The sequence below is a fragment of the Notamacropus eugenii genome, chromosome 6 (genome assembly GCF_028372415.1).
Source record: "Notamacropus eugenii isolate mMacEug1 chromosome 6, mMacEug1.pri_v2, whole genome shotgun sequence".
NCBI classification, from domain to species: domain Eukaryota; kingdom Metazoa; phylum Chordata; class Mammalia; order Diprotodontia; family Macropodidae; genus Notamacropus; species Notamacropus eugenii.
The window spans coordinates 131,826,783-131,840,139 of NC_092877.1; positions in this window are offsets into that span (position 1 = coordinate 131,826,783).

The following is a 13,357-nucleotide window of genomic DNA, read 5'->3' on the forward strand; positions in this document are numbered from 1 at the left end:
AAGCTGGAGTCTAGTTTAAAAAGATGGCTATGTTTGCCAACATTTCAAAGACTTTCAGACTTTTGCATTTTTGTTTAAGAATGTAAATACAACATTCAGAAAAGATAAAAAAGGAGTCAAATTATTGAGAACATGGGGAGAGTTTTCATTTCTCTCATTATCTGAAGTTTGAAAGAGGAGGAATAGGCCTATAACTCACAGATGCCAAGAAAAGTCCGTTGCATTTAGGCTTGATAAGGCAATGATGAGCTATCTCATACATATCTCAGATTATTTATTCATTTCTGTTGGCCTGCTTTTGATGAGTATATTTTTCAAGGAATAAGAAAGAAGAGAAAAGAAAAGAAACAGTTTAAATGAAGATCTAGATTTGGGGGAAGAAAGATGAAAAAGGCACAGAGAAGATCTGACAGAAACAACTGTTAGGGAATCTTAGCTGCCAGAGCTGACAGTGTTATGGATCCTAACAGAATATAGTAGCCTAAAGATTATATAGTAAAGGGGATAGCAATGAGTGTGGAAGAGACTTTATTTCTTCCCATACTTATAATACAATTTATTAAATCATTCTTTGGTTGAGCCACGTTTTGTTAAGTGTATTCTCTATTATAGATCAAATCTATTTTACATATTAAGATAATAGGATCAAATATATTTAGAGATCATCTCATCTCAAGGTGCCAAACATCTTACCCATAAGTAACATGTGACCTACAAAAATCCCGAGTGTTACCCATACCAGAACAAAAAGCAAATGGGAACTATTTCACAAAATGAGTAAAATGTAGACAATATTACATTTTAAAGCTAGAACAAGATGAGGCCTTCAGGGATCATTATTCACAGTTGAGTGGCCCCCATTTCTATTTGAGTTTAATACAATAATCTAGTCCAATATCCTCATTTTACAAATGGGGAAATTGGGGACCAAAGAGGTTAGCTGATGTGTCCAAGATCATACCAGTAATCATTGGCAAAGACAGAATTTGATAAGACATTTACCTTAAAACCCCACAGTGCTTTGCAAGGCACCAGATGACTTTTTGAAGTTGAATATACAAATATCCAGCTGTAGAAGTTCAAATTGTAATGTAGACTTGAGTGGTATCACTATTCTTTTGTTTCAAGATCTAGTTCTCTGGTTCACTTGGCTGCGAACTTGGAGGTTTGATGAAGAGGTGAATCATCTCCAGGGATCAGTCCTAAGTACTACTTATTTTTAAAAGAAAAAAATATTTATTCATTTTCAAATAGGAAGTAGGTTCTTGTTAATGTTTTTTTTTTTTTTAATTAATGTTACTTCTCAAGGACACTCTCTAAGAACCTTCCATTAGATAAAATATCTTTAGTCATACAAATACATACATTAGCCATATCTGAAATATACAAGTCAATCTCTTATGGTATCATCACCTTTCTGGTGAGAGGCATGAGGTATGGGAAATACAGACACATGTATACGTACATGCACAAATACACTAACATGTACAAATATATACATATATCTCCTTGGCCTAAAAAAGAAAATACAACAAGGAATGCAAAAGTTAGTTAAGAAAAGATTACAGAGCTGGTCAGTCAATCCTCCTCATTATATAGATGATCAAAGTAAGGGTCATGATATTTAAGCAACTTGACTAAGAACACATTTTCAAAGTGTCAAAGGTGAGATTTGAACCACCGTTCTCTGAACCCTGAGCCAATGCCCTTTCCAATTTATTATACTCTTTCCCTAGTACAGCAAAAGAGAATAGGAATATGACTATTTATTCAACCTAAGTCACCAGATGCTCTAGTCAAAAATAGGATGCTAACATTTTATATCAACCTGTCCCAAGTTAATGTTGGAGAGACTGGATCATTTTATCCACATTTTCTTATTTTCTCAATGTTGTAAGCAATCTACGGAGTAATTTTAATTATGTTAGTTATCACATCAACTTATGAAATAGTAACTGACATAAATATAGGGATTCAGGTTTGACAAGTATTTTACCTAAGTTATCCTGACAATAACCCTTGAAAATATATGCTATTGTTATTCCTATTTAATAGATGTGAAAACACTTAAAGAAGTTAATAACTCTCAGGTTCATACATTTAATTATTGGATAAGAAAGCATTTAAACCCATTTATTCTGGATTCCTTGTTCAGAGTTCCATCCACTAGCATTTTCTGCCTATAGTAGGCATAGATTTCTCTTATTGACCACCTTCAACATTGAGCTTTAATTCATTTAAGCAACGAATATAGGCTGGCTACAGTATTCTCACAATTGCATATGATTGCATTGGCCCCAAGATACCTTTTTCATTTTCCACTTTGATAATCCACTTACTGTATAAGTGAAACAGGAGGCAAAAAAGCATATATATGTGTGTGCGTGTGTGTGTGTGTGTGTGTGTGTGTGTGTGTGTGTGTGTGTGTCCTAATTGATGGAAACTGGGCCCTGAATTGCCAACTGAAGATCAAAGTTTACAAAAAATATTCCAGGAACAGGTAGGAACTATTAAAATTGACAGGGGGTTCATACTGTCATTGCTAGAAAATTGTAAAACTGTACTGGTTGTTGGTCTTAACAACCTTAAGTCCAAGGAGAAGGAAGTTCTGGTGTATAAAGCTTTAGGTTATGATGTGTAATTTATCTTTATTTGTTGTGAGTATTGTATATGATAGAACTGCTTCCGTCATTCATCCAAATACATACCATGGATGTTATATCCACAAAGACTAAATTAGGGTGCCTCTTACTGTCCTTGGTAAAGAAAAGTTCATTTAGTTAACAAACATTCATTAAGAGTATACTACATTTTCTGAATAGTGGTGGGCACTAGGATACAAGCATAAAGAATGAAATGACCTTTTCTCTTGAGGAGCTTGGAGTCTTTTGGGTACATAGTGCATAAATGCAAAGAAAATAGATAAAAATGTGTGCAAAGCATAGATTTACAAGGTAGTTTCTGAGGCAGGGTCCTAACTGTTGGGAGGACCTGGAGACTTCATGCAGAAGAAGATGTTTAAGCTTATTTCCATCTTTGATTATAAGTATCCCTCTGTCTACCAAGGACAGTGGCATTTTGACAGTGGGGATAACTGATGACAAAAGTTATAGGTCAGATTCGTTATTAGAAGATTTTAATTTGTTTCCTTCATCAATGTTTAATGACTAGCTCTAATTTCATTACTTCTATATTCATGCAGCAGAAATGTAAAATATCCCTTAGTTCATAAATGAAAAATGGAAATTCATTTTCCAGCCTTTTGCAGGCATCTAGACCTAGTTTTCAGTTCATCAAATTTAAGAAATCTAAACTTTGAATATTGGAGATATTCATGTGAAATTGCAGATATACCTTTTGTCAAGTGCAGAGCCACCTTATCTCAATCAGGAAAAAAAAAGGTGAAAAAAAATTGTAGTTCATATTTTACTTAAAGAAAATTCAATGTTTCTAATGTCTTGTAAATTATTTATTCGATTCATTACAAGGACAGTCTCCACATGGAAACAAGATTAGGATCAAATTTATTTCAAAAAGGATAAGTTACAATAGGCAAATATAGTTCTTTATCTTTGTGACTAAGTTCACCCTTTCCCACATGTTAATATTCATTATGTTTGAACAAGGACAGATGAAATTCTGCCGAATTGCATGTGTTGTATTTGCACTTTCCTCGTCCTGGGAAGTTCTCAAAGGATACGTACTCATTGAGAAGTGAATATAGCCAGGATTATAACTTCAAAATCGCTGATACCTTTAACCTAAGATTTCCTGGATTTGTCCTAGCCTGAAATAAAGCATTCCATGTTCCAGAGTGGGCATTTTGCAAACTAATAATTAGAGGGTATAATCTATACAGACAAATGAGCTTGATAAACTCTTCTACTCAATAAAGCATGTATGTAAGGTACTTCTTTTTAAATTTGCTATCTCCGACTTTAGGTTTGTTCTTTCAAGTGCAGTAAGAAGGGGTCAGGATATTATTGCTAAAACAAAATATATGTAAGATTAATTATCTTATACTCCATCAATACAGCTTAAACTCCTTAAAGCCTATATAGATATATATGTATAGATATATGCTAGTACACATACAGAGAGATGGAAATGGAGATAGATGGAGATGGAGAGCAAAAGAGAAGGGGAGAGAAAGAGAGAGGGAGGGAGGGGTGGGGGGGGAGGGAGAGAGAGGGAGAGAGACAGAAAGATTTGGCCTAGGATAATCCTATGCACATAGAAGATGCTTAATAAACATTTATTAAATTATATGGAAGGTGTCTATGGAACATTTCAGATGACATATTGTATATTACTTTTCAAAACATTCCCCTACAGTACAATATTCCATCTCATCTCTTCAGCAGACTGGCCCCTCTGTCATCTCCATTATGTCACCTATCTTCAATTTCTCTTTACAAACATATTGCCTATAACGATCCCAACATCACCCTCAGAAAGTCTTCATTTGATTCCTTCACCCCTGTTGTGACTAATCTTCTCAAACAGGTCATCAAAAGTGTGGGTTTTTTTTTTAAAGAAATTAATATACATTTTTTAAACTTAAATAAAGTGCCCAATCCTTTTTTTTTCTTCATGAGCTGTTTGGAAATGTCTTACATCATTGTATTGATCATACTGGTTAAATCTTCCACAGATGATCATCGTTACAATATTGTCACTGTGTACAGTGATCTCCTGGTTCTGCTCACTTTGCTATACATCAATTCCCAAAGGACTTCCCAGGTTTTCTGAAACCATCCCCCTTCATTATAATTTATAGCACAATAGTATCCCAGCATGATCATACACCATAACTTGTTCAGTCATTTCCTTGTTGATTGGTATCCTCTCAATTTTCAATTCTTTGCAACCAAAAATTTGAAAAAAAAAAAAAAAGAGCTGCTATAAATATTTTTCTACATATAGAACCTTTTCCTTTGTAATACAGACCTGGTAGTGGTATTGCTGGGTCAAAGCGGGTGGATGTACAGTTTTATAGACCTTTGGAAATAGTTCAAAATCCTTCTCTAGATATTTGGATCAGAACAGAGCTCCACTAAAAGTGTATTAATGTACCTGTTTTTCTCTATCCTCTCCCACATTTGCTCTTTTCCTTTTCTGTCATGATAGTCAACTTATGACACCTTAGAGTTATTTTTATTTTCATGTATTTAATCAATAGTAATTTAGAGATCTCTTCTTCTGAAAACTGTTAACATCCTTTAAGCATTTATCAATAGGAGAATGGTCCTTATATTTATAAATTTGCTGACTACCAAATGAGACCTCCACTTTTTTTCCTCTCATTGTCTTTTTACCTTTTTGTTCTGGCTTTTGAACCCCTCATTTTATTGGAACTGCTCTCTCCAAAGTTGCACGTGATGTCTTAATGGACAAATCTAATGGTGTTTTCTCAATACTCATTCTTCTTGACCTCTTTGAAGATTTTGACACTCTTGGTCACCCTAATTCCCTTCCATAGGTTTCTGTGATTCTGTTCAATTCTAGCTCTTCTACTATATATCTGACCACTCTTTCTTGGTCTTTGTTCTGCCTTCATCCAGGTTATGCTAATACTGCATATCAGCAAGGCACTCATCACTTGACCCCTAGATTGTTGCGATATTCTTTGGTTTGGGCTCTCTCCCTTAAGCCTCTCTCTCCATCTTCCATTTAACTGTCAATTGTTATTTTTAAAAGCACAATTCTGACTTCGTTGTCTCCTCATCTCATCCTATTTAATAAATTCCAGCAGCTCTCTGTCATTTCCAAGAAAAATATAAAATCATGTTTTTCACATTCAAAGTACTTCATAACCAACTTTTCCTACCTTTCAAATTTTACAACTTACTCAGCCCCAAATACTTTGTCATTTAGTGAAATAGACCTCCTTGATGTTCCAAGCAAAAGATACTTCATCATTTTATTCCTTCACTGATCACCCATTCCCTGATTTCTTCCCTTCCTTATCTCTGCCTCCTGGCATCACTGTTTTAATTCATATTGAACAAAAATTCCAACTTGTACAAGAATCCTTTCTTGATTTTCCTTAATGATAGTATCTTTGTACTCCTGATTAGGTCTAATTTAATCTTGTATAGAGCTACCATGTACATAGTTGTTTTCTTTCTGTTTCCTTCACTGGAGTGTAAACTCCTTGAGAGCAAATATTGTCTTTTAAAATTGTTTATATCTCCAGCACTTAGAAACATCCTTGGAAATAGTTTCTTGTTGTAGTTCAGTCATTTTAATCATGCCCAAATCTTTGTTACCTTATTTTGATGTTTTCGTGGCAAAGATGCTGTCATGATATGCCATTTCTTTCTCCAGCTCATTTTATGGTTGAGAAACTGAGGCAAACAGGGTTACATGACTTTCCAGGGTCATACAGCTAGTAAGTATTTGAAACTGGATTTGAACTTATGAAAGTGAGTACGCATGATTGCAAACACAGCACTCTATCTACTAAGCCATTAGCTGCACATAGTAGGCACTTAAAAACATTTGTGACTCACTGACTAACCCAGTATCTTACATACAGCAGATTCTTCATAGACACTGTGATGAGTGAAGGGAAATAATATATAGTGAAAATAGAGAGGAAGGTTAGGGCAAGATTTTATCAAAAAAGCAGCAGTCTGCAATTTGAGGATAATGATCATGAGAGTGACCATGGTCAAATGAAAGTTTTAAGAGTACCATTAAGGAAGCAGTATGGAGAAAGAATTGGAAAGAGGAAGGAAAAAAAATTAAAAGTCTCTTTCAACAGTATCAGTGATAGGTGACTAGGGCCTACATTTTGTTGATATATATGCTAATGGATAGAGCAGGATAGATGCAGGAATTTTGGAAACTGATTGGAAAGGTAAGGTGAGTTTAAGAAAGAAATTTAGTATCAGAATGAGGGCCTAGATAACTAAAAATAGGAGTGAGATCACCAACAGAAATTAGAAAGTTAGGAAAAAGGGCAGATAGATGTTGGGAGAAAGATAATAATTTCTATTTTGAACACATTGAACATGAATTACCAAATAGGCATCTAATTTTCAATGTTCAATTTTGGTTGAGTATTTGGATATAGAGCTCATGAAGAATCCTAAGTCTGTATACAGGTATCTGAGGGTCTTAAACATACAGAACATAATTAAATCCAGGGATATTGAAAAGGTCACTAAGAATAAATACAGGATATCCAAAAAGTCTTAATGAAGCTTTCATGTCATATCTTAAAACTGCACTAAGACTTTTGGAATATCCTAAATAATGAGAGGAGAGATGAAGGCCCTGGACCAAACTTTTTGGAATACCTACTCTGAGAGTATGAAATATGCATGACGTTACAGTAAAGGGCCCTAGGTTAGTAGAACAACAAAGAAAGGTGGTTTATCATTTTCCATGTCAAACCATTCCACCTTCCTAACTTCACTCTAATTGTCAAAGATTTCAGCTTTCTTCTAGCTTCCCACTTTCACACATTCAATCATCCTTGACTCTTCCCTTACTTCTCAAACCCAATCAATTGCAAAATCTTATCAGTTCGACCTCCACAACTTTTCTCACATTAGTCATTTTCTTTACTCCCACACAAACACCACCCTAGTTCAGACAGGAATTATCTCTTTCCTGAATGTCTTAGAAGAGTATAGTTTCAATACGGAAAGAGTTGACTGATATCACATGTACTGATATTATATTTTTTTTCTGTCTCAATGGATAGAAGAGAGATTGGAGGGAGGAAAAGATTGAAGAATTCAATATTTTTTAAAATATAGTTAAAAATAAAGAAATAATAAATGCATTTTACAATAAGAAGATTGTAAGCTTGTCAAATGCTAGAACTATGTTCCATGTTGATTTTTTAGCCCCAGCTCAAAACAGTAATTTGTATATATTAGCTCTGTATGAAATACTTGTTTAATAAAGGACTGAAAGAACACCTTACATATTATAGAAATAGAACTGAGTACGGACATATCTTACTAATGTCATTAATGGATATAATTAAAACATAGTGCTAAGAAAAATTGTGTTCCGTAGAAATAGCCTTATAACAGGTAATTGCTCAAATGTTTTTGTTTTTTGTTCATTTACTTATTTTTTCTTTTTTGTTATTTTACAACAAGTTTTGATTACATGCATTTGCAGATTTAAAGCTATTCAGAGAGGCTACTCATAGGTTCATAGGATTTAGAGCTTTAAAGACTTTACAGACTCTAAAACTATATAAAGATTTTGGGAAAAAATAAGCAAAAAAAGAGTCCTATCAAATTTCTTTCATGGCAAAATATATTACTGATACTGAAAACCAGAACAGTAAAAACAGGGAAATTAACTATAAACTAATTTGCATCATGAATACTGATGCAAAAATTTTAAATAAAATTCTAGCAAGGAAATTACATCAAAATGCCACAAAGATCATACACTATGACCAGGTAGGATTTATACCAGGAATGTAGGGCTGGATCAATATTAGGAAAATTATCAGAGTAATTGACACTATCAAAAATAAAACTGAAATCATATGATTATCTCAATTGATGCAGAAAATCTTTTGACAAAATATCACACTCATTTCTATTAAAAATATTAGAGAGCAAAGGAATTAACTGATCTTTCCTTAAAATGATAAATAATATCTATTTAAAACCATCAGCAATCATTATCTGTAATGAAGATAAACCAGAAGCCTTCATAATAAAATCAGGGGTGAAGCAAAGATGTCCATTATCACCACTATTATAAATTTTGTGCTAGCAGTTAGAGAAGAAAAAGAAATTGAAGGAATTAGAATAAGGAATGTGGAAATGAAAATATCATTCTTTGCAGATAATATGATGGTGCACTTAAAGAATTCTAGACAATCAACTAAAAACTAGTTGAAATAATAACTTTAGCAAAGTAGCAGGAAATAAAATAAACCCATAAAAATAGCAGCATTTCTATATATTACCAACAAAGTCCAGCAGCAAAAGATAGAAAGGGAAATTATATTTAAAATAACTATAGAAAAAATAAGATAGTTGAGATTCTTTCTGCCAAGATAAACCCAGGAATTATGTGAACACAATTACAAAAATGCTTCTCGTATATATAAAGTCAAATATAAGCAATTGGAAAAATACTAATTGCTTATGGAGGGGCCAAGCCAATATAATAAAAATGACAATTTTACCTAAATTAATCTGCTTATTCAATGCCATACCAGACTACTAAAATTATTTTTGTAGAAGTAGAAAAATAATAACAAAATTATTGGTGGATGCAATCTGATTGATGCAAAGGTTAATAATATCAAGGGAATTAATGAAAAAAAAAGAGATGGAAAGTCTCAAGTTGTATTTTGAAGTGGTAATCCTCAAAACAATCTGGTATTAGCTATGAAATAAAGTGGTGGCTCCATGGAATAAAATTAAATGCAAAGACATAGTAGTGTATGACTGTAATAATATCAGTGTTTGGTAAACTTAAATACCCTAGTTTCTGGCATAATAACTTACTATTTTACAAAAACTGCTGGAAAATCTGGAAAACAGTGTGGAAAAAAACTAAATATAGACCAACATCTTATTCCATGTACCAAGATAAGATCAAAATGAGTGCATGACTAGAACATAAAACTGATATCATAAACAAATTAGTAGAGCAAGGAATAATTTTACCTGTTAGTTCTATGAAGAAGGGAAGAATCAATGACCAAACAAAAGACTGAATTACTAGATGTTAAGTGGATTATTATGATTATATTAAATTTAAAATGTTTTTCAAAAATGAAACCAATAAAGTAAAGATTAGAAAGAAGCAGACTGATGCTGAGTGAAAGGAGAAGAACCAGGACAGCACATTGTTCACTGACCAACTTTGATAGACTTCTCTCTTAGGAGCAAAAAATCATGTAAGAGAAGTCCAAAAGATGCATGATGGAAAATGTTTTCCACATCCAGAGAAAGAACTATGAAGTCTGGATGCAGATTAAAGTATACTATTTTCTCATGTATATTTTTTTCTCACATTTTTTTTTTTTTGCCTTTGGTTCTGATTCTTCTTTCACTACAGGAATAATGGGGAAATATATTGAAAATGATTGGTCACATATAGGCTATATCAGATTGCCTACTTTCTTGAAGAGGGGTTGAGGGAAGGAGGAAAAATTGAAACTCAAAATCTTATAAAAATGAATGCTGAAAACAAACAAAATTAATCAAAAAAGAGAAGGAAAACAGAATGTTGGGAAAGAACTTTTGCAAGTGTCCCAGATAAAGGATTTATTTCTCAACTATATAGAGATCTGAGTCAAATTTATAAGAATATGTACCATGTAAGCCTTCAATCAGCGGTCTCAAGAGTTACAAATTACATTCTTTTATATATTTTGATTAAAAACAATTGAATCCTCAGATTTTCCAAGATCAATTTTATTTAATATTTTTCTTGACTTTCTTCTTAGGGGACAGAATTATTAAAAATGTAATATCATTGCATCTTGCTTTATTTTGAGGTTATGTTATTATTTATATCTTAAAATCAAGTTACATTTAATATGTTGTGCCTCCTGTGAGTGATAATTTCCATAAGTCTCAAAATTCATATAAATTTTCTTCAAGTTGTTGTTTGAACATATCGTAATAACATTGCTTCTTATAATAATCTTACAAGTTAAGAATCTCTGACATTGTGATTTTGATTGAATTTTTTTCCATTGCTTATATCCAATTCTGAGTCACAGTTTACTTGTGGTCAAGGGACACTAAAAGCTCTGAGAGGAAGTACGACTGTTTGTCCCAAGGCATCAAGGACACTGACAAACAGTAATACTTCAGCTTCCAAGGAAGCAGTGCTGTGAAGAGTAGTGTGTATTGCAACCTCAAGGGATCAGGGATCTTTTCTGAGTAAGGGCCAGAATATATCAGTGAGAAAAAGATAAAACTTAAGAGAGTGCCTTCCCAGTTCCCCACATGAGGAACAAAGACAAACTTTTTATAAAAAAGATGAAAATCAAGGAATAAGATGGGAAAATGAGCAAATAAGAAAAAAAACGAATTTGATCATAAAAAATAGAACTCTGGTGACAGGGAGCATCAGTACAGACATTTGGAAGATAATGAAATTAAAGGAGTTTCAAGCAAAATCTCAAAGAAAAATGTGAATTGGACACAAGCCCAATAAGAATATACTGAAGAGTTTAAAAATGATTTTCAAAATCAAAAAAAAAAAAAAGAGGATAGAGAGAAAGAAAAAGGTAATTAAATGCAAGGAAAACAACTATGAAAAGATAATTTAGCATCCTGGTAAAGGAGGCGCACACACACGCGCACACACACACACACACACACACACACCAGAAACACAAACACACACAGAAATATGGCAGTTAATTTTATTCAGGAAAACTGCCCTGATATCCTAAAACCAGAGAGTGAAACAACAAGGACCCCAGTATACACAGTAGGGCCTGATGCATAGGTTTTTAAATCTGCTTTTCTAAAAGGAAGGCAACTTTTGAGGGGGTCAACAATTTACTTTAATCAAGCACATATATCATTCACTTAGTTCATGGGAAAAACTCAGCACCCTGCATTTCAGAGAAAATACAAACTGAGAAACAAAATCCAATAGACAGGGTTTCCACCTGTCAGGCCATCACATACATACATAGAAGCACCAATATTGTGGTTATCAAAGCCAGCGGGTGCTCCTTACTGGCTACTCTGAGTCTCACCTAGCCAAACAAACACTTCCAATGAGTAAGCCCCAAAACAAAACCTCACCTCAGAGTACCTATACACATTTCAGAGCCAGAGGGCATCACAACCCCTGAGAACCAGTGCCTCATTGTAAATTAACAAAATATGTGAACCTTCCTACAAAATAAATCTCTCTTAGTCAAGCTTCCCTTAATAGCCAGGCCCATTAATGGGTGGGGAAGATCTTTAACTCTCATTAACATAATTAACATTCCAGAGGCTAAAACAGAAAATCAAAGAATTCACCCATAATCCCCTTAAAAAAATCCCAAAAAGGAAAACTCCAGGAACACTATAGCTGAATTCCAGAGCTTCACAGGTCAAAAAAACAACCAAAAAAACATACTTCAAGAAGACAGAAAGAAAAAAACCAAATACCACTGGAGTCACAGTCAAGATGCTTCTAGACTTGGTAGCTACCACATGAAAGGAGTGATAAGGGGGCTTTAGAATATGATTTTCCTGAATGCAAAATATGTAGCATCACAATAAAAAAAAAATAACCTATCCAGTAAAGATATATCTAGTTCTTCAAAAAAAAATAAAGTGGATATTTAAAGAAGTAGAAGACTTTCAGGTATTTCTTCTGAAAACACTAGAGCTAAATAGAAAACCTTCCTTCCAAATACAAGACTCAAAAGAAGTGTAAGAAGGTAAACATAAAGGAGAAATCATAAAAAAAAAAAAAAGACTCAATAAGGCTAAATCATTTATCTTTATATATGGGAGGAAGATATATGTAACTTCTAAGAACTTAAATAGTATTGGGACAGATAGCAGGATTCTCTATGGAAAAAGTGAAGAGTAAGTTATGTTTAGATGAAAAAAATAGGAATATGTGAGAAAGAAGGATGGCATTGGAAAGTGGGGAAGGGAGAGGAAAAATAAGGGAAGCACATCTCTCATGAAAGAGGTGTAGTTGAAAGAGAATTTACAGAGAAGGACAAAATGGGGACAGGAAGTGCTTGAACTTCACTCACATTTAAATTGGTTCAAAGAGGAATACACACACACACACTCACACAAACTCTCTCTCTCTCTCTCTCTCTCTCTCTCTCTCTCTCTCTCTCTCTCTCTCTCTCTCTCTTCCTCTCTCTCCTTTGATAATAGAAATCTAACTTACCCAATAAATAAGTAGGAAGATCAGGGGATAAGAAAAAAGAGGAGATAAAAGAGAGAGCAGGAAAAGCAAAGCAGGGATCAAGAGCAAAACAGATTTTAGAGGACCAACAGGATAAAAAGAGAGAAGGAGAAACGAAAAATATGAAGAAGGGAAATACATAGTTAGTAATCATAACTGTGAATGTGTAGGGGATAAATTCACCCATAATATCAAAAGAGAGAACAGAATAGATTAGAAACCAAAATCCAAAAACATGTGTTTTATGAGAAACACATTCAAAATAGAGAGATACCGACAAAGTTAAAATAAGGGGCTGGAACAGATATATTATTCTTCAGTGGAAGTAGAAAAAAAGATAGGGATAGCAATCATGATCTCAGATAAATCAGGAGCAAAAATAAAACTAATTTAAAAAAAGATACACAGGGAAACTACATGTTACTAAAGGTACCATAATCAATGAAGTTATATGAATATTAAAATATGCACC